Source organism: Neofelis nebulosa, chromosome 7 (assembly GCF_028018385.1).
Source record: "Neofelis nebulosa isolate mNeoNeb1 chromosome 7, mNeoNeb1.pri, whole genome shotgun sequence".
In the NCBI taxonomy this organism is placed as follows: Eukaryota; Metazoa; Chordata; class Mammalia; order Carnivora; family Felidae; genus Neofelis; species Neofelis nebulosa.
The window spans coordinates 100,102,238-100,121,458 of NC_080788.1; the positions used below are offsets into that span (position 1 = coordinate 100,102,238).

The window sequence follows — 19,221 nt, forward strand, 5'->3', positions numbered from 1 at the left end:
CTGCCACCCACACAAACCCGTTTCCAAAAGCAACAGTAGAGGCAGCAGAGGGAAAAGTCCCTCTCTCACATTCGTTTTCCAAATCTGCTACACTTGCATCTAATTGGAGGATTGATTTGCAAACCAAATTCTGGCTGCAAGGAGCCTGGAGAAAGTAATTGTTAGCTTTCCAACCTCTACAGTAGAAAAAAAGTAGAGTGGATGATGGGTGTCAGTTTCTCATATCCACATAGTCTTCCCCCTTTTAACCCAAATGCAATGTTCATCATTTGGCAAAGCAATTTGGAAACTTAAAAATGCAGCCAATGAGGTAAGTTTTTGGTTGACATTAGTCAGATGTAGTTCTCCTCTGAGCAATGAGGAGCTCACCTTCTTGTATGAGAAGCTTCTTGGACCTGTGTTTGTATCATGATGCTTCTGTCCTCAAAGAGAAAAGAATTGAGGATTAGATTATGCCCTGGGAGGTCCTCAGAAGAACCCAGCAGAACCAAGCTTGTGAGCATCAGTGAATGGTAGGCTTTTGAGAAGCCTGAGATCATGGGTCTTAGGAGGCCAACCACTAGCTCCAAGAAGGTGAAAGATGCCTCCAGGCCCTTCCCTTTGCATCGCAACTCACTCACGTGGAAAGTTCATTTGCAGAGTGGGGGCGCCTGGGTGGCTCACTTGGTTAAGCATCTCACTCCTGATCTCAACTCAGGTGAGCCCACTTAAGTTGACTTGACACAAGATTTAGATTAGCTAATACAGGCATGAAGGTTATACCTCATCCTTCAGAAGTTTGAGCTCAGAAACTTGGCAGCATTTCATGCCAGTTAAGGACACAACCCTTTTCCTTGAGTTCTCAAAGAAAAATTCTGGCTTGACTCTTGGATTTAAATGTGGATGTTTATTAACTTGATTCTCAATCAACAGGTATCTATTTCATATAGGAGCTTACCACCAACCTAGTGTACTCGTGTTTTTTAGGTGAGTGCTAGAATGCCCCCAAGCCACAGATTCCTTCTCTGTATAACATGGTCATTAAAAATAGTCATATCACAGGGAGGTTGGAAGGTTGCATGAGAACACGTAAGAAAGCACTTCACATATTTCCTGGCATATATTTAGCACTTGGTCAATGAAAGCTTTGATCCCTTACCTGCATGATTCTCCTCTTGATGGATAGTGTGGTGACCAGATCTGTGTGGGCCACCAAATACACTGCCTCAATCTGTGCCTACAGATTTCTGCCCATTTCTTTTGAAAAACTGAGGCACTTTAACAAAGGTTATTAGCAGTGATTAATGGTCATACCAGTGGGAGGAGATTAAGTCCTTTTAGTATGATTTGTTTTACAAGGCAGGGAAGACTTCCATGTAAAATGGTAAAAATAAAGAAACTGGCATTTACAGGAATACTTTTAGTTGTATAGGAAATTTATTTGTGTAGAAGAACCCCTTTGTGACAATAACTGATAATGATATTTTTTCTTTCTTATTTTAGTCTAAGGTGGTTCCCTAGAGACAGCATGATAGAGGCTACATGGTCCCATGGAAAATCCTGAGAATAGGACTAAGAAAATCTGTTTTTTATATCTGCCTCCAGGATTTATTAACTGTGTAACCTTCACACAATCACTTAAAGGCTGTCAACTTAAGTTTCTTCATCTATAAGATGGAAGTAATAATAACCATTTGCCTATTTCCTAGAATCCTGTTGAATGTCAGTGGCATCTGATGCCCCTCCTCTCTAGAATTACCCTGCTGTGAGATCCTATCTTGGCCTATATTATCCCAAGAACATCCCCCCCCACCCACCCTTCTTCAGACCCACCTTAACCCATGTTCCAATCCCACAGGGCCTTGAAGTAGAGTGAATCATAAAATGTGTGTGAACCTGGCTTGGTATAGCATCCTTCCCAGTTAAACAGATCAACCTCCCCCCCAACTGCCACCTAGAAAACTGAGTAATGGTGCAATTTCAGGAAAATTTGAGCCAAAGGAGTTTGGGGAGCTTTATTAGTTGTCTAGGGCTGCCCTACCAAATACCACAAACTTGAGTGGCTTAAAACAACAGAAATCAAGTCTCTGACAGCTCTAGAGGCTTAGAAGTCTGAAATCAAGGTGTTGGCAAGACCATGGTCTTTCTGAAAGCTCTAGGAAAGAATCTTTCCTTGCCCCTTCCTAGCTTTTGGTGGCTCCTAGGAATTTTGGCATTTCTTTGCTGGTAGCCACAAGACTCCAGTCTGTGCAAGTGTTTTCACATGGGTTTCTTCTCTGTGTCTCTGTGTGGCCTCTCTTCTTTCTTATATGGACACCAGTCCTTGGATTTAGGGTTTAATCCAGTATGACCTCATCTTAACTGTATCTGTAAGACCCTATTTCCAAATAAGGTCACATTCTGAGGTCCTGCGTGGACATGAATTTTGGGAAGACACTATTCACCCCACCACAAGGCACCTTTAAATTGTGCCCTAATGGGGTGTATGCTTTCTCAGCAAGGATATCCTTAGATCCAGTATACACGTGTTTGAGGAGCAATGCCACCTTATCATCCTCCATCCCAATCGCACCCCCAACGCAATTCTGTACAAAATTCTTTGCCTGTTGGCTCTCTACCCTAACCATAAACCTGGGTGTCCCCTTGAACTCATCCCTTGCCCTCATTGTTCCCTTCCCCTTATTCCGCCCAGTCACCAAGGCCCGTGCATTCTTGGTCTCTCCCCTGTCTTGGTCTTCCAAAGCCAGCCCCAGCTCCCCCAGGGCTGCCTGGGACAAGCATGAGCCTCAAAGCTGCACCCCCTGGCTCTGATCCCATTCTCCAGGTCCCATTTCCACATTGCCCCCAGAGCCTTTAGAAATGCAAATTTAGGTGATCTCCCATCCCTGCTGACTGGTGACTGCATCTAATCTCTCAGCTGACTTCCAACTCATCCCCTCTCTTACCTGCTCCCAGGCTACTTCACTCCAGTCACACTAAACGCCCTGCACTTTCCCAAGCTCACCTGTGCTCTGTGACACAACATGCTGTGCCAGGCTTGCCTGACTTCCATCTGGTTACCTTGCAGACTCCCTTCCAGATCCATCTTCACTTTTTTGGAAGCCATCTCTGATGATTCTCAAGCGGGGTTCCGTATACCCTTCTGTGCACATTTGACCCTCCTCATCTGTATGCACAGTTGGCTTACTCCAAGGATTTTCTTGTCTCTCACACTAGGTTCCTTCATGGTGTGTACCTCTCTTCTCCATATTCCAGATATCTGTATCCCAGACACCAAACACAATACGAGGCACATAGTAGGTGGGTCTACGAAATGCTTGTCAAGTGAGTAAAATGAGGTCTTCCAACAGAGTTTAGAACTAGTAAGTGGCCAAATCAGGGCCGCTACGTGGCTTATTCATATGTAGTGTGTGGCTCTTTGAGATTTCTAATTTTCACATTAGAATATTCAACATGTGATTCTCCAGGGTCTACTGAGGTCATGCCGTCTTTTCGTTTAGTGGTGATTGCATATGTCGCTACAGAAGCATGGGCATTTCCCAGCTGAAGAATGTTGATATATATACGTATACATATATATATATATATATATGTATACGTATATATATCTGTTCGTATTTTATTTATATGGCTATCTTCTCCTACCTAAGGGAAAAGCCTTCCACAGGTTAACTTCTCTGAGGAGCTCAGAGGGTTTTAACAATGGGAGACATCTGGAAAGCACCTGTAGCCAAGCAGAGGGGTTGCTGAGAAGTGTATCAGTGTGCGTCTCAGGAACTGCCTCAAAATTCCGCGTCTGATTTTTGCTGCACTGCCTCCTTGAAGTTCCAGGTGTATCTTCAAGCTGGATTGCTTTCTCTCTGGGAGTCTGAATGGACTCAGGAGGGTACCTGGCCACAAAGCATTAGTGTGTGCAGTATGGTACAGCTGGGTAGCAAGGATTCCCATGTGGAATTGTTCTGCACATGTGATGCTCTGGACATTTCATTCACCGACTCCATAACATTTATGAAGTTCTCACTGTTTACCTGTTCCTGCATCTGGCACTATGGATATATGGGGAAAAAAAAGAAGATGATGATGACTAGAATAGCATGCAAAGGAACCAGATTGTCTTCTTGTACCTTCAGTGGCCCTGGCACCATGCTAATTTCACTTTCCTGGTCAGTCCAGAGCTTCGCTTATCTGTAGATGTAAACACAGTCTGAAAGTGGTGATCTGGGGGTGGGGATGCTTGTCCTTATGTTGAAGATGCCAGTGATCCCCTTTTTTGTCATTTAACATATATTGTCATATAAGCCCCAAATCTCTGGCCTTGCAGCCTTTAAAAAGAATGATGTAATGCTATGTGGATGGCATGGAAGGATGTCCCAGATACAGTATTAAGTGAAGAAAGCAAGTTTCAGAACAGTGTATGTTGTGTGTGTATGAAATATGAAACCATTTTTAGTTTTGCAGTATTGGTTGAAATACTGTCCGGGGACCGGCGGGATCAGCATTACCCAGGAACCTGTCAGGAATGTGCATTCTTAGGCCTCACCCCTGACCTACTGGATCAGAAACTCTGGGTGTGCAGCTGGCAGCATGACCTCTAGGTGGTTCTGATGCTCGTGCAAGTTGTGGAACCACTGCTCTGTGTGTCCGTTTCTGGAAGAGTTTGCTACTGTGTACAGAGTCCCTCAGGACACTAAGGATGGGTCTGTAATGACTTTATAATTCGCACAGGGTCCCAGGAAATGAATCACTTATGTTTTATAAGGGATTTCGACTGTATTGTTTCTGAGTCATTGTATTCATGTATGCCTCTTCTTTATGTGTTTATTTTTCATTTTGAGGACAGCACAAATGGGGGTGGGACAGAGAGAGGGGAACAGGGGATCTGAAGTGGGCTGTACACTGACAGGCTGACAGCAGTGAGCCTGGTGCAGGGCTCACACTCACAAACTGCGAGATCATGACCTAAGCCGAAGTCGGGCACTCAACTGATCGAGCCACCCAGGCACCCCTCAGGTGTGCCTCTTCTTTACAAAATCAGTGAAACAAAAAGCCAACGAATTATATGTGCAAAAAAATATTGGCAACCCTATGGAAAAAAAAAAAAAAGAATCCCTGGAGGACTATACCTTCAGCTGGTGCTTCTCAAACTTTAATGTGCATACAGATTACTTAATGGCCTTGATAAAGTACAAGACTGGCTTGAGGCCTGGGGTTCTGCTTATCTAACCCCTTCTAGGCCAAGGTGCTGTTCTGTGGGCCATGTTTTGAATAGCAGGCCACTAAGACATTATCCCCGGTTATCTCTGGAAGGTAGAACTGTGAGGGTCTTCACTTTACATTTCACCTTTGTGTATTATTTGCATTTGTTTTTTAGACAAAGAACTGTATTCTGAGAGAAGAGTAAAGAATTTAAAAATCTTTCACCAGAATTTGCCTTACTTCTACATCTCTGTGTTCTGCAGATTTAACCTTAAAAAAAAATTGTAAGAGTGCGTCAAAAGGAAACTGATTTCTTGTCCCCCTGCATCCCCATGCCACCCAGATCTTTATAGATGTGAATGTTTAAAAGCAATAGAGTTAGGTGTAGGGGGCAGTTGGAAGGCATTCCTATTAGCTAAAATGTTTCAGTGGCAGGCATCAGAAACGTAACTAAAATGGGCTGAAGAAGTTAAAGGAAATTTTTAAGAAAGCCAAGGAAAATGCTGCTGTCACTCATAGCTGAATCCAAGCCTTCAAATGACATTTTCAGGAATCGGTCCCTTGCCATCTCTAAGCTCTGTTTTCCTCTGCAGTGGCTTTATCTTCAGGCCCTCCCTCTTTCTCTAGAATGGCCACCAGAAGCACTAGGCTCTGTTCTACCAGGTTAGCAGCCACAGCCAGGTGAGAAGTCCCCTTCCCTGCTCACGTTCCAGGGATGACGCTCGTTGTGTACGGACCCATCTCTGAATCTATCAGTGACTCCGATTGGCTTGACGTGGCCACATGCCCACTTCTGAAGAAGCCTGGGGGTGGTGTAACCTCATCCGAACCAGCTGAGAGGAAGGGGTGGTTCCCTGAAGGAGAACCAAAACATTGATACTAGGAGGAGGTGAAATAGATGTGGAAGTGGAGAGGTGGTGTTCTGTTATTGTGCAGATCTCCAGCCCCGTCTTCTCTTTTGACTTCTTTGGAAACCAGGTTAAGTGATTTATCCATAGACAGGATAATAAACACTGGAGCCAAGACTTTCCAATTTCTGTGCTTCTGCTCTGTCCCCTCCATGGTGTTACCTCCACCTTCTGGAAAACCAGGAATGAATCAAACACGAAGCTTCTATGACACTTGATTGCCATTGAAATGCCTTTTTAAACACTGCATTTCATGATATTAAACTTAAAGGAATTGTAATTGCACATCTATCATCTTTGAGGCTCCTCCATTAACTGCCCAGAGTAAGAAAACCACATTCCTTCAGTGATAGTAATCCTTGCTACTCCTTCCCTCGTTGGGGAAACAAGTCAAAGCTTGACAGAGTGTAGCTGCTGATCTACTTGGGAGAAGTTCGAGCCCTAACCAGGTGATCCCATGAGTGAGGTGGGTGCCCTATGGACAGAGGGGCTCACACCAGCTTCTGATCTTAGTTTGTGGCATATATTATCCCAAGAGCTTGATTAATAGTCTAGACTGTGTCCTCCCTTTGGGCGGGCTGTTGCCCTCCCAATTTTCCCAGGCACAGTGATATCCCTGTGGACAGGTACAGGCATGCATCACAAATCTGGAGGCTCGCCCAAAAAGTATGTCTGCTGTTTGTGAAGGGGCAATGTAGCAATTACCTGTGAGTAATGTAGTGGCAGATCTTCTATGAGAAATTAAAGCTGAAAAAAGAGGGCTTTCCTCTCCTTGAAGGACGTATATTGGCTGAACCAACTCTTGCTTTGAGGACTCTTTCTTCTCCTTTCTCTCAATTCGATCCTTTTCTCCCCAGACATCCTTTCTTAGGCACCCCGCTTTCACAATCGGCAAGCCATGGGAATAAGAAAGAATTGGCTGGAAGTAAATTGTCTGCTTGCTCATAGCAATTGAAAGTTTTCTTTCGATGGTTCTGGTTCCAGGGGAGGGAGCTGAAGATTAAATCCTGGAGTCTGCCCCATTAGAAGAGCAGCAGCCTGGTTTCTGGTGACTACAGCAGCAGGTAAGAAACGAACGGTTGTTCTTACCTTTTGTTTTACATAAAATATAATTTTAAGGCAGATTTGATGTGACATGTCCGTATATTAGGCATAGTAGAATCACCAAAAGATTTAAATAATATGATTTCCATGTGTAAACCACCCTCGACTAGTGAGAGGATTGGTTCTGCTGGCTGGAGAACCTGTCTCGGGATTTCTTTTGGAGGCAAGCGGTGCCTTGGGTTGTTCCCTATAGTAGCCATCGTGGTCAGTGCCAGGAAGAAACTCATGTCTTGATGAATTAGGCAGCATCTGTGTTCTCTAGATTTTCACTTGCAGTGTGCATATTTACAGGTGTGTGTATCCTGTACTCCAGACACACAATCACCTTTGGTAAGAACACTCACAAAAGCACAGATGATGATCTGACAGGAAGATAGGCCCCTTTTGATGCATTCCTATTCTAAGTTTTCCAAGAGCCCATCGGTTGACTTCTTAGAAGACAACACCCTGCATTTTTTAGGAGGAAGTTATTAGGAGTGTGAGAAATATTGAATAGGTGTCAGTTGCATTAGTACAGTTACTTGCTCACCCTCTGGATCATAGCAAAAGGCTTTCATGTATTTGGGGGTCATGCACTTCTTTATAAGGAATATAACTTAGTAAAAGTAGACAAAAAACCATAAAGTGAACATGATGAGCTGTTACGGAGTTCGTCATAACCAGTTCCCAAGTGTTGTAAAAGTAAAATATGATGCGTGTGTGATAGCAGGAAGTAATAAAGGGAATATGGAAAGGAACAAAATGGAGTTTTATGAGAATTTTTAGGTCTACTTAAAAAAAAATTTTTTTTTAAGTTTTATTTATTTTTGGGACAGAGAGAGACAGAGCATGAATGGGGGAGGGTCAGAGAGAAGGAGACACAGAATCTGAAACAGGCTCCAGGCTCCGAGCTGTCAGCACAGAGCCCGACGCGGGGCTCAAACTCACAGACCACGAGATCATGACCTGAGCTGAAGTCGGCCGCTCAACCGACTGAGCCACCCAGGCACCCCAGGTCTACTTTTTAAAAGCAAACTGAGTTTGTGAGTCAGCAACCAAAGAATCAATCCTCTGAGAAAACACTTGTGAATGACCAAGTGTCTCTTGTTTGCTGGGTCGGGGGGAGGGGAGAGGGAGAGAGATGGAAAAAGGGAGGAGATACTTTCCTCATGTACTGGGTTGGAGCCTGGCTTATTTTAAATGCACCTCAGTAACCACTTATTCTGAAAACAGCACCTTTTGTGTTCTGGGCACTGTGCTGGGCTCAGGACTATATGTGTGATGCTCAGTTTCCTCTTCGGTAACTTTTGCCCACCTCTTGTTAGTGTCACCAACAAACAGACAACCACAGAGTTTAGTGCAATTACTTATAACTGGATTGTTCAGGTGGCCTGGTTACCTGAACCACTTCTGTATCGGTCTGCTAGAAAAATATATATTGTCTTCCAGTTGAAATGACACCCTGTCAAAAAGAAACTCCCTCCTGAGCTTCCTAAAAGCCAGTTCTCTGAGGCCAAGGAATAGTAGAGCACTACTATGAGATTTGTGCTCTGTTTGTGACTCCTGTTTTCTGGGTAAGTGTGGCGCTGATCCTTGACTGGAAGCTTGGCCTGGAGCCATGCAGGCTCTAAGACAGGGGCAATGCCTTGTCTGCTAGTCTCTCGCCCAGAAACTCTGTGGAAGTGAGGGGTGGGGTATGGATGGGGACCCTTCCCCTTTGGGTGTATCTCAGGGGACCTGCTTCATCAGCTGGCAACAGGCCCTGGACCCTCAGCGAATATGATCGAACCTCCTTACATGCCAGACCTGGGCCCTCTTCTGCTTTGGGAAGCTGGCTTCTGAGCTGATTTGAGGCAGACCCAGAGGCACGGTGGATAGATATAAATATTACCTCATTACCAGCACATGCTCTCCCTTTTCACTTCTTTCCTATGGCTGCATCTTCTCTTGGTTGCTATAAACAGCACCGTTCCCCCACTCTGGAAAAGGTCTGAGTTTGTCACTGGTGGTCCCTCGGCTCTGCCCGTCTCCCAGTTCTGGTGAGAAATGCTGCCATGCGTGAAATAACAAAGCAGAGGATAAAATGTACAACACAAAAATAATAATAGCACCTAACATTTGTGAGACCTGCCTGTGTGCCAGGCGCTGTGCTAAAGGCTTTGTATACCTGATCTCATTTGTTCTTTACAACTACCTATGAGGTGGGGACCCTTGGTATCCCGATTTTACAGACAAAGAAACTGAGGCTTAACCATTTACTTACTGCTTGCAATTCAGACCTAAGTGCCTGACTCCAAAGCATTTAATGACAGCCTGTGATAAGAGTGACAATCAAATTTAGCTTGAATGCTGGCCAAGGGAAGATAGTACACACCAGTGAGCAGGGTGCTGAGGCAGATGCCCTCTGGCCCTCTTGGCTTTCCTGCTCTGCAGTGATGCCTCTGGAAAGGTCTACTGGAGACCACCAGGGAGACCAAAGGGATTACTCGGCTGCCTGTGGCTTCTCTACAAGTGGCTTGTCATGCCTCCCTTTGAGGTCTGGCAACCAACATTTATCTTGGTCTTTGTTTACAAACAAAGGCCATGCATCCTGTTCTTTCCTTGCTATTTGGGGCTGACTCTAATTTTAAAGGAGCATATGTTCTAGTTCCACTCTGCTGGTGTTTTGGGACAGATGTTAGCCCTTAAGAGGCGTCAGGGAATGTTTGTAATAAGTTCTTTCCCTTCCTTGATTTCAGCTAATATATTCCCTAGAGCCTACCTAGAACCAAAAAGAGTTCTCCTTTAGAGATGGTCTCTACTTGGTCAATTACCACTCCTAGTACCTTTTTGAAACTACTCTGAGGAAGAGTTTGGAAAGTCTCCAGGCTGTTTACCCATGGGCTCCACAATTCATAAGTCACGTCACAGGCTCATTTCTGAGGGGTCCTCTCACATTTTGAACCCCTTCCTGTTTTCAGCATTTAGGCAAACTCTTCTACAATATGGATCTTGTCCAATGAGACCAAAGAAGGGTTCAGATCAGCCCCTGCACCAAGCCTATTGGACGGCCCTTTGGTTAACTCGAGCAGTGCATCAAAACCCCATCCCCTTAGACTTCTTGCAGACTATTTTTATTGTGTGACTTGGCAATGAGCTAGTGAAGTATTACCTTCTTTGAAATTTGGCCTTAACTTATTTCCAGTTTCCAACTGTTTCCCCTATTGTATTTATTTGAAGAGAATGAAAGCATTGGAGGTCTGGGGTGGCAAAAAGGAAGGGGACTAATATTAATTGAACACCTACTATGTGCTACAGATTCCACTGGTCTCTATACACATGATATGATATTTAATCCTGATGGAACCTAGGAAGGTGGGAAGGCCCATTTACAGTTGAAGAAGCTCAAGGTTCAAAAAAGTTAAGCTACTGTAGATGGAAGTGTAATAGAAAGATGGGGCAGAATTCACATATTCCCATATTCCATACTGCCTTCACCATGTCACCTGGGTTCTAAAGCCTTTCCCAGTGGACAGAGTACACTCAGATCTTCATGACCCTGGGATTTAGGTATGTGATACCTATTTGGTAGATGAGGAAACTAGATTCAGAGGGTACTGCTTGGGTTAATGGAAATCAGCTGCTATTAAGCCTTTGATCATCTCCTATTCATCTCAGACAGCTGAGAAATGGTGTTCAGGTGAAAAATTTTAACCCCCAAGATCCTAATGAAGAGTAATCTATTTGTATCACTTTTGATTTTCCAAACCTTGATCTTAGTAATGTGTTTACTTACATATGCCTTACTCTGTGTTTCTCACATAATTTTATTTCAGAAATGCAGGTCAATGTTAATGAAATTAAATACTTATCACTTACACTGAGACAGTTTTCTGTTCTGTTACTCACGCTGATTTCTTGTTATTGAGCAGTTGAGATGGTCCAAAGAATACAAGTTCATTTCTTCCTTTTGCTTTTCCTTTTGGAGTGTGTGGTCTCCAATGAGGAAATTGCTGAGTCAAATGGTATAACAAATTTTATAGCTCTTATGAAAAATTGCCAGACTGCTTTCATCAGAAACCTCACATTGTCACCAGCAACAAACACAAGGACTCATTTTCCTCCAATTCCAGGCTGGCCTGCTCTTTATTGAGCTGAATTTATTTATAGTTCTCCTTTCCAAAAGTTTTGGGAGTACTAATCTTCGAGTGTCTTTCTTCTCATCACTGAGCCTTCTTCCTAAAGACTGACACTGAACCCGCTAACCACACAAGCCTCCAGTCAGAGTAATAAAGACGTGAAATGCCATGTTCCATGGCCTAACAAAGTTGGAGAGGGGAATAACAGGTATGGAATGAAATGAGAAGTAAAAAGAAATATTAAAGAACCCGTGGTGAATAAATAGGTCAGAGAATAATAGAGGATATGGGAAAAGTAGCCTCTTGCGAATTCTTCAAGCGTGTGAAATACACATATTCATTTATTGGTTTATGTGGTAGCCAGCCTTCAAGATGGCTCCTAATGATCCCTGCCTCCTGATATTAGCGCCCGGTGTGGTCCCCTCCCACAACCTATCAGAGTTGGTCTGTGTGCCCAGTAGAACACTGGATAAGTGATGGGATGTTGACTCTGATATTAGGTTATAAAAGATGTCATGGCTTTCATTTTGGTCACTTTCTCCATTTCTTGGATCACTCACTCTGGGAGATACCAGCTACCATGCTGTGAGCAGCACTCTGGAGAAGCCCATGTAATGAAGAACATGGTGGTGACAGCATTCTACTTGTGGTGGAGTCCCAAGTGACACCTCTGCCTCGAAACCTGAACCATCTGCTCAACTCTTTGCTCCCTGTTAGACTGTAAATAGACATCTGTTATCTATTGCTGCAGAACAAACCACCCCCCAAATAAGAGTGATACCCTCGTGTTTGGGGCCACAAATAGGAATTGATGGAAGAGCTGGGGTTGCTAGAACTCTCCATATGGCCTTTCATTGTGGGCTTTATCACAGTATGGAATTCTCCCAGTACCAGTCAGACAAAAATAGAAGCTGTAAAGCCTCTTGAGGCCTGGGCTCGAAAGCTACACATCACTTCTTCCACATTCTGTTGGACAAAGCAAATAAAAAGGCCAGCCCAGGGGCGCCTGGGTGGCTCAGTCGGTTGAGCGGCTGACTTCGGCTCAGGTCATGATCTCACGGTCCGTGAGTTCAAGCCCCGCGTCGGGCTCTGTGCTGACAGCTCGGAGCCTGGAGCCTGTTTCGGATTCTGTGTCTCCCTCTCTCTGACCCTCCCCCATTCATGCTCTGTCTCTCTCTGTCTCAAAAATAAATAAACGTTAAAAAAAATTAAAAAAAAAAAAAAAAAAAAAAAGGCCAGCCCAAATTCAAAGGGCGGGAGAAATAAACTGCTTCTTAAGACGATTTGTAAATAGTGTGTGGTTATATTTAATCCATCAAGCCCAGCCTCTGGCCATAATTATTTCAATTTCTCCCATAATATGTAAAATACACTCCTCTCTCCCAGGACCCCTGTAGTCTCATCCAATGACCACATCAAGCTCAAAGTCTGTGATCTTGGGGCACCTGGGTAGCTCAGTCGGTTGAGCATCCAATTCTTGATTTCAGCTCAGGTCATGATTTCACGGTTTGTGGGGTTGAGCCCCACATAGGGGCTCCCTGTTTATAGCATAGAGTCAGCCTCTGTGGGAGTCTGGGATTCTATCTCACCCTCTCTCTCTGCCCCTCCCCCTTTGCGTGCTTTCTCTCTCTCTCTCTCTCTCTCTTTCTCTCTCTCAAAATAAATAAATAAACTTAAAAAAAGAACTATGGGTTGTCTATGTATCTCATTATTGTTCATTCCATTATTCACAATTCTTTTGGGGACTGGCCTCTACAGTAATGCTCTCTGATTAAAAGACAGTACAAACCACAAATGTGAATGAACTACATATGTGGGGTTTTGTCTAATTCTAAGAGAAGACCCACAATTTAAATAACAGTAAAAACAAAACAAGTGAAATTAATTTTAGTGATAAATTTTCAACTCACTATAATCAAAATATTGTTGCAACTTTATGTTATTAATAAGATATTTTACATTTTTTAATGCTAGGTTTTTGAATTCCAGTATATATTTTATGCTTATAGCACAGCTTAATTCAGACTAGCCACGTTTCAAGTGCCCAATAGCTACATGTGGCTATATTGGGCAGCCCAGCTTGATTACTCAGAGATATTTTGGGATTAGGCTCCTATGAATCTTAGAAGCCCTTTGTCTGGTTGAGAGGGCCCGCTCAGCACTTCCTAAAGTGTTTTTGAGGTCTTAATTAAGGGTCTAACACCCTATCTTTGATCAGTCTTTACTCTGAGACCATCTCTTCCTTTGAGAATCCTTTGCCACCTGGAGAGAGTGGAAAGAGGAACTTTCTAACGTAGCAAATCCTGAACCTCCCTTCTTTCTTCTCAGTTTTCTGTTTGCAAACATGGGTTCCGGCTTTAACTCTCTTTCCTTGTACCTTATTGTGCAAGGCTAAAATATCCACTGGTGCTTTAAGCATTCTGCCCAGAAGTCTCTTTAGCCAGACCAATAAATTGATTAAATCTATTTTCTAACCTTACGAATTACTACAGATGACAGTTTTGCTGATTGTTTCAGCAAGAAGGGCTGCCCGTTTCCCAGCCTCCAAAACCAATTTCCTCACTGCCCTTCCAGCCTCTCCCCGCCATCTGGTCCCAAAGGCAATACCACATGTTATAAGTCTTTGTTCGGCAGCGTCCTCCTCACCAGGTTCTGTTTTAGTCACAGTAGAGTAACAAACAACCCTAAAACATAGCGACTGAAAACAACAGATTATTGTTTCTCCATGCTTCTGTGAGTTGACAGGCTAGTTTAATCACTGGTATTACCTGGGCTTATTCATGCAGTTACCTTCAGTTTGAAGATCTTGAAGATTGGGGGCTGGGCTCAGCTGGGCCAGCTGGGCCTCACTGGCTCCATGTGCTCTTTCGTCCTTTAGGAGGCTAGGCTTTGTCACACGGTAGCGGCCGTGTTCTGAGGGTCCAAGTTTTAACGTGCAAGCACTTATGAAACCTCTAAGAATCTCAGTTTTGCTGATTGCACTGGCCAGAGTAAGCCCACAACCAAGTCCAGAGTCAACATGGGAGGAAACTACATAAGCGCACGGTCTTGGAAGGCACGATTGGTTGAGGAATAACTTGTATAAGGCCTGCCATGCTATCTCTTCCAGGTATCTTATGGATTACATGAGGTAATTTGTACATAAACACTTGAAGTCTCACGGGCAGATACCGGAACTGGGTTCCAAAGTTGCTTGTACCTTATGTTTGGAAAGATCCATCCATGCTTGCTCCATTGGTGGTCTAATCGGGAGCAAAGAGTTGAGCAGACAGGTTATGTTATATGTCAGACGGTGTGCAAAAAGCTTCAACTATGTTAGCTCATTTCATCCTCCAAGTAGTCCATTTTACAGATGAGGAAATGAGTAACAGAGAAACTAGTTAACAGCCAAGGTCATGCAGCAAATTAGAGGCGGAACCGGGGCCTGAGTCCAGGCAGCCTGGCTCTGGGGGCCATGCTCATAATCGCTGTCCCACAGCTGTCTCCGTTCAGAGAAGGCAGAAGAGACAGTGCAAGGGTGGAAAATGAGGCCTGGAGTGCAGAAGAGGGCAGGGCGACACGTCAGAGTCTGTGTACGATCTTTTCAGGCATTTAGTCCTTTGGGTTTTCTGCATAAACTGTTCTTCTAGAACTCTTTTCTCTGGCGACCAGCTTTCCCAATCAGGGCAGATGTGTAGGGAGGTTTTTTTGTTTTTTTTTTTTTTTCTAGTTGATCTCACTGGATTCTCCTCTCTGCGCTGAGCTTGTTAGATTGAAAATATTCTGATGTGTTGTGAAATATTGGCTGGAACACTGGCCAGAGAGCATGCTTCTCAGAATACCTTGGCACGGCTCCTCTCATGCTGGTGGCGAGCACACAGGTCCCAATAGAGTGGAGTCGCTCTGGGTCTGCTGCTGCCACTTCAAGATTTACGATATATGAAGGTGCCAAGTTTGTAGGGTGAGAAAAAGAAGCAGCTCACATTTACAATCATGTTTTTAAAAATCTGCCCACATGTTACTGGAGTTGTACTTTAAAGGCTTTTGCCAGATAACACATTTTGGGAAATGATGGGGGAAATCTTAAAGATATAAACTAAGGTAGGAACAGTATGATGTAGTGTGTGTGTAAAGGAAACAGTTTTGAATGAAGCAAGATCCATGCTACTCGACTGTTTTTAGATTAGTTTTTGTTTGTGTGAACATAGAAAGGCCTGGGTGATTAAGATGTCCTCAGGTAGCAGAGGAAGAAGATTTATGAGGTTGAAAAAACATGGAGGCCGTAGACGATGCCGCGTATACATAGAAGGGTGTGAGTCACACACCCCTTAAACGCCACACACCCTGAGCACCCTGAGTTGGAAGCCCATGCAGTGAGCAGTGAAGTGAGCTGTTTCTGGGTTAATTTCTATCGAAAGTGTCAGCAGTTTCAGAAATGTTGGCCTAAATTAGGAAGCCGTTTTGATCTCTGATGTTGCAGGGATTTTTGCCATGAATACTTATAGGAAATGTGCCAACTTATCAGGGCGGCTTGTCATTAAGGAAGCTGATGCTTCAGAAAGCTTTTCTTTTCCTCCTTCATAGTATAAATCATTTCCTCTGCCCCAAAACTCTTAACAGTTTGGGCTGAAAGCCATGCTATTGCTGAATAAGAGATCGGAAATGGAAATTCAGAATCTCTCCATGCCCTGTTCCCTTCTGCCTTGCTTTCTCATTTGGGGTGTTTACGTCATTTTAAATGAATGACCTTTTAGGCATTTCTAACAGGAAATAATCTAGAACATTAGCTATGATTTATCTCGTGGAATTTCAGCACTTGATAGGAGCCATTTATTCCCATGTTCTGCATTATTGGTTCCCTGACCGAGCATATGGAAATCAGGTATGTTGTCTGTGCTGTCTTTCTATACCTCAGATTCCCGGTGTGTTTACGAAACCTGGAATTTTTTTTTGACTCGTAGCTAATTATATATCCATGTTTGGAAAGAGGAAAGTCAGGCCACCCGCAGCAGTGATACTTCCTTATGGAGCAAATATTGCTTAAATTACGTTATCTCCTTTCTAGTTAAGTCCTTTTTATTGAAGTAATAGAGGTTTTATTTGTTCATTTGCTGGTTTTGGTAAGTGAGGTGCCTCTGTTGCAGACTCCTTCCTGATAGAGCACAAGATGGAATGTGACTGTTTTGAAGCAGTGTGCGGAGTGGATAGTTCCTGGTTCTGTGGGCCCAGCCAGAACTGCGTTACCAGATAGCAGGAGCCACTTTTGATTTGACATACCCAGAAAAGAGGGTTTGAAGGGAGCCAGTGAGAAAAGGAGACAGGATTAAAACAAAACAAAACAAAAAGGCATTTCTGGTCAGGTCAGAGTAAGGTTGTCCTGGTCTGGCGATGAGCTGCCGAAAAATGGGAGCTGGAGCTGACGCTCACGTTTCTACCTCAGCATGACTCTCAAAAGCACTTTTTGTCTTTCTACGTAAAGATTTATTAAGATGCTGAAGGGAGCTGAGCAGGCTCACATTACCCAGATTTGTTGTGTTATGTTTTTATTGAAATTGACACGGCAGCTGCCAGTCCGTTTAATTGAGCTGTTCAAATCCTAGCTGAGAAGCCAAGCAGCCAAAGGCATGGCGCCACACCCCTTGTTCCTCTTTAGGTCCTGGTGTTTAAACCTGGCTCCTACGAGCGGGTCTCAGGTTGCAGAGCTCTGTCTTCAGGCAAACTCCAGTGGTTATGAATGGTTCTTCCAGCAGCTGACAGTGTTTTATTTGGTTTGGCTTTTTTTTTTTTTTTTTTAATTTTTTTTTCAACGTTTTTAATTTATTTTTGGGACAGAGAGAGACAGAGCATGAATGGGGGAGGGGCAGAGAGAGAGGGAGACACAGAATCGGAAACAGGCTCCAGGCTCCGAGCCATCAGCCCAGAGCCTGACGCGGAGCTCGAACTCACGGACCGCGAGATCGTGACCTGGCTGAAGTCGGACGCTTAACCGACTGCGCCACTCAGGCGCCCCCGGTTTGGCTTTTTTTATTTTTATTTTTTGCATTTGGGATCTCCAGCAAGGAAACAGAACCCCCGACCCAGAGGCAGGGGTGGGTGGAACTTCATGGGTATGACTCGAGAGAGCTCAGAAAGGCTTTTTGTCCCTCAAACATCTCCCACCCATTTGCCACACTAATAGGGGGTGATTTCTTTGTGTTAGACAAATACCCCCTTTAAAGAAGCATATCAATGGCACCATAAGATAGACTTCTTAATTTTCAAAATTTTATGTGAACTGGCTACCTTAGATCCATTCTTTCTCGTGGCAAACTGGGCACCTCTGAGTGCAGGCAATGGGGCTCATGGGTCAGACATAAGGATAAAGACCAGAATACAGGGTGGCAGGCCTGGTTGCAAGGTAGGGAAAGGGCTCCTGCCAACTGATGTGTGGATTCGGAGTGCTAATGGTTCCCGAATCTACATCCATCCACAGCCACAGCCCTTCTCCAGAGTCCCAAATCCATATTGGCAATAACAATTTCCCTTGGATATATCCATCTAAAGTCCAGTAGACCTTAAATGGAACGTGTTCAAAATTGAATCCGTCTCTTCGTTTTTGCGCCAACTCACACCTTCTCTGCTCCAAGTTTTCCTGAATTTCTCAACTCCCCCCACCCCAGTCACCAGTCCTGAAAATTTTATCTCATCCGCTTCTCCGCTCCACCCGTGACTTCTTTCTAGCCCTGAGCTTCTTCATACAGACGATTGCAACAGCCATTTAATTGGTCTTTCGTCCTCTACCTCTTTTTTGTTTCCTCCTTCACACCACTGCCAGAATTAGCTTTCTGTATATAAATCTTATCACTATTTGCCCCTCAAAACCCGTCCTTTAATTATCTGCTGTTGCCACAGAATAATATCTGAACTCCATAGTGCAGTACGTGGAGGCTGTCTCAGTCTGGCACCCCACCCATCCTATCCCCTGGCATCACTGGAACACAGGTCTTTAATTGTGCTTATGCTCTGTCTTCTGCATTAAATGACATTTTCCACCATTCCGTTAAACCTGGCATCAATAGCACCTCCTCTGTGAAGCTCTCTCCTGCTCCCCCAGCCACCCCCTCCTTCCCCAGAGCACCCTAGACCTTGCCACTTCTGTAGCATGGATGTCGAGTATGGTGCCTACACACAGGAAGTGCTCTATTAATGTCTGTTGTTGAGTGAAAGAGATGCTGGTGGGAAAAGAGCTCCATGCCATGACGGAGGTGCCAGAGGGAGAAGAGAAAACACTGAACATCAGATTAACACCGCAAATGAGACAATCATTTACAACCCTCAGACTAGAAAAGATGAACCACACTCCTTATGCCCTGCCTCTAGGGTGGACGAGGAAAATGGACAGCTCCCTTTGCTGTTGGAAGGATGGAATATTGGTCAAGGATTCCTGTAGGAGAATTTTGACAGGATGCATCAAAGCTTTTAAAGATGATGGAATTTGACCCAGCAGCTCCATTTTGAAGAATCCATCTTAAGCGAGTGATCTGACAAGGATTTGGTAATGTTTATGTAAAGATCCTTATTTCTATCAGCAATAACATAGTGACATCTGAAATGTCAAACTATAAGCAATTGATTAAAGAAACTACAGCACATTTTTATCCTGGATTATTAAGCAGCCATTAAAATGATAACATGAACCTGTACTTATTAACATGGAAGGATCATATGTGTGACCTGCCGTGGAGTGAAAAAAGTTGTTTATAAAAATATATGCATACTGTAATCTCACTTCAAAATACTGCATTTGAAAAAATCATGAGGATATGTACTGTCACGTCAACTGTGGTTATTTTGAGTTGGTGGTATTCACATGTTTCTATATTTTCTGAATTTTGAAAATTGGTTGAAGTACGTGTGCACACACATACATACACATGCACACTACCCCCGCCCCCCCCCTCCCCTTAAGTTATTCCATT

The 19,221-nt window shown here is 43.9% G+C and overlaps 1 protein-coding gene across 1 annotated transcript in view; it reads left to right on the plus strand.

The window, feature by feature from the left end:
• The first annotated feature begins 6,935 nt into the window (after positions 1 to 6,935).
• FRMD6 (FERM domain containing 6) overlaps positions 6,936 to 19,221 on the plus strand; it is a 247,869-nt gene continuing 235,583 nt past the window's right edge. The window contains exon 1 of the mRNA XM_058739039.1: positions 6,936 to 7,147. The gene's annotated coding sequence lies outside the window, so the exon portion shown is untranslated. The remainder of the gene's footprint in view (positions 7,148 to 19,221) is intronic.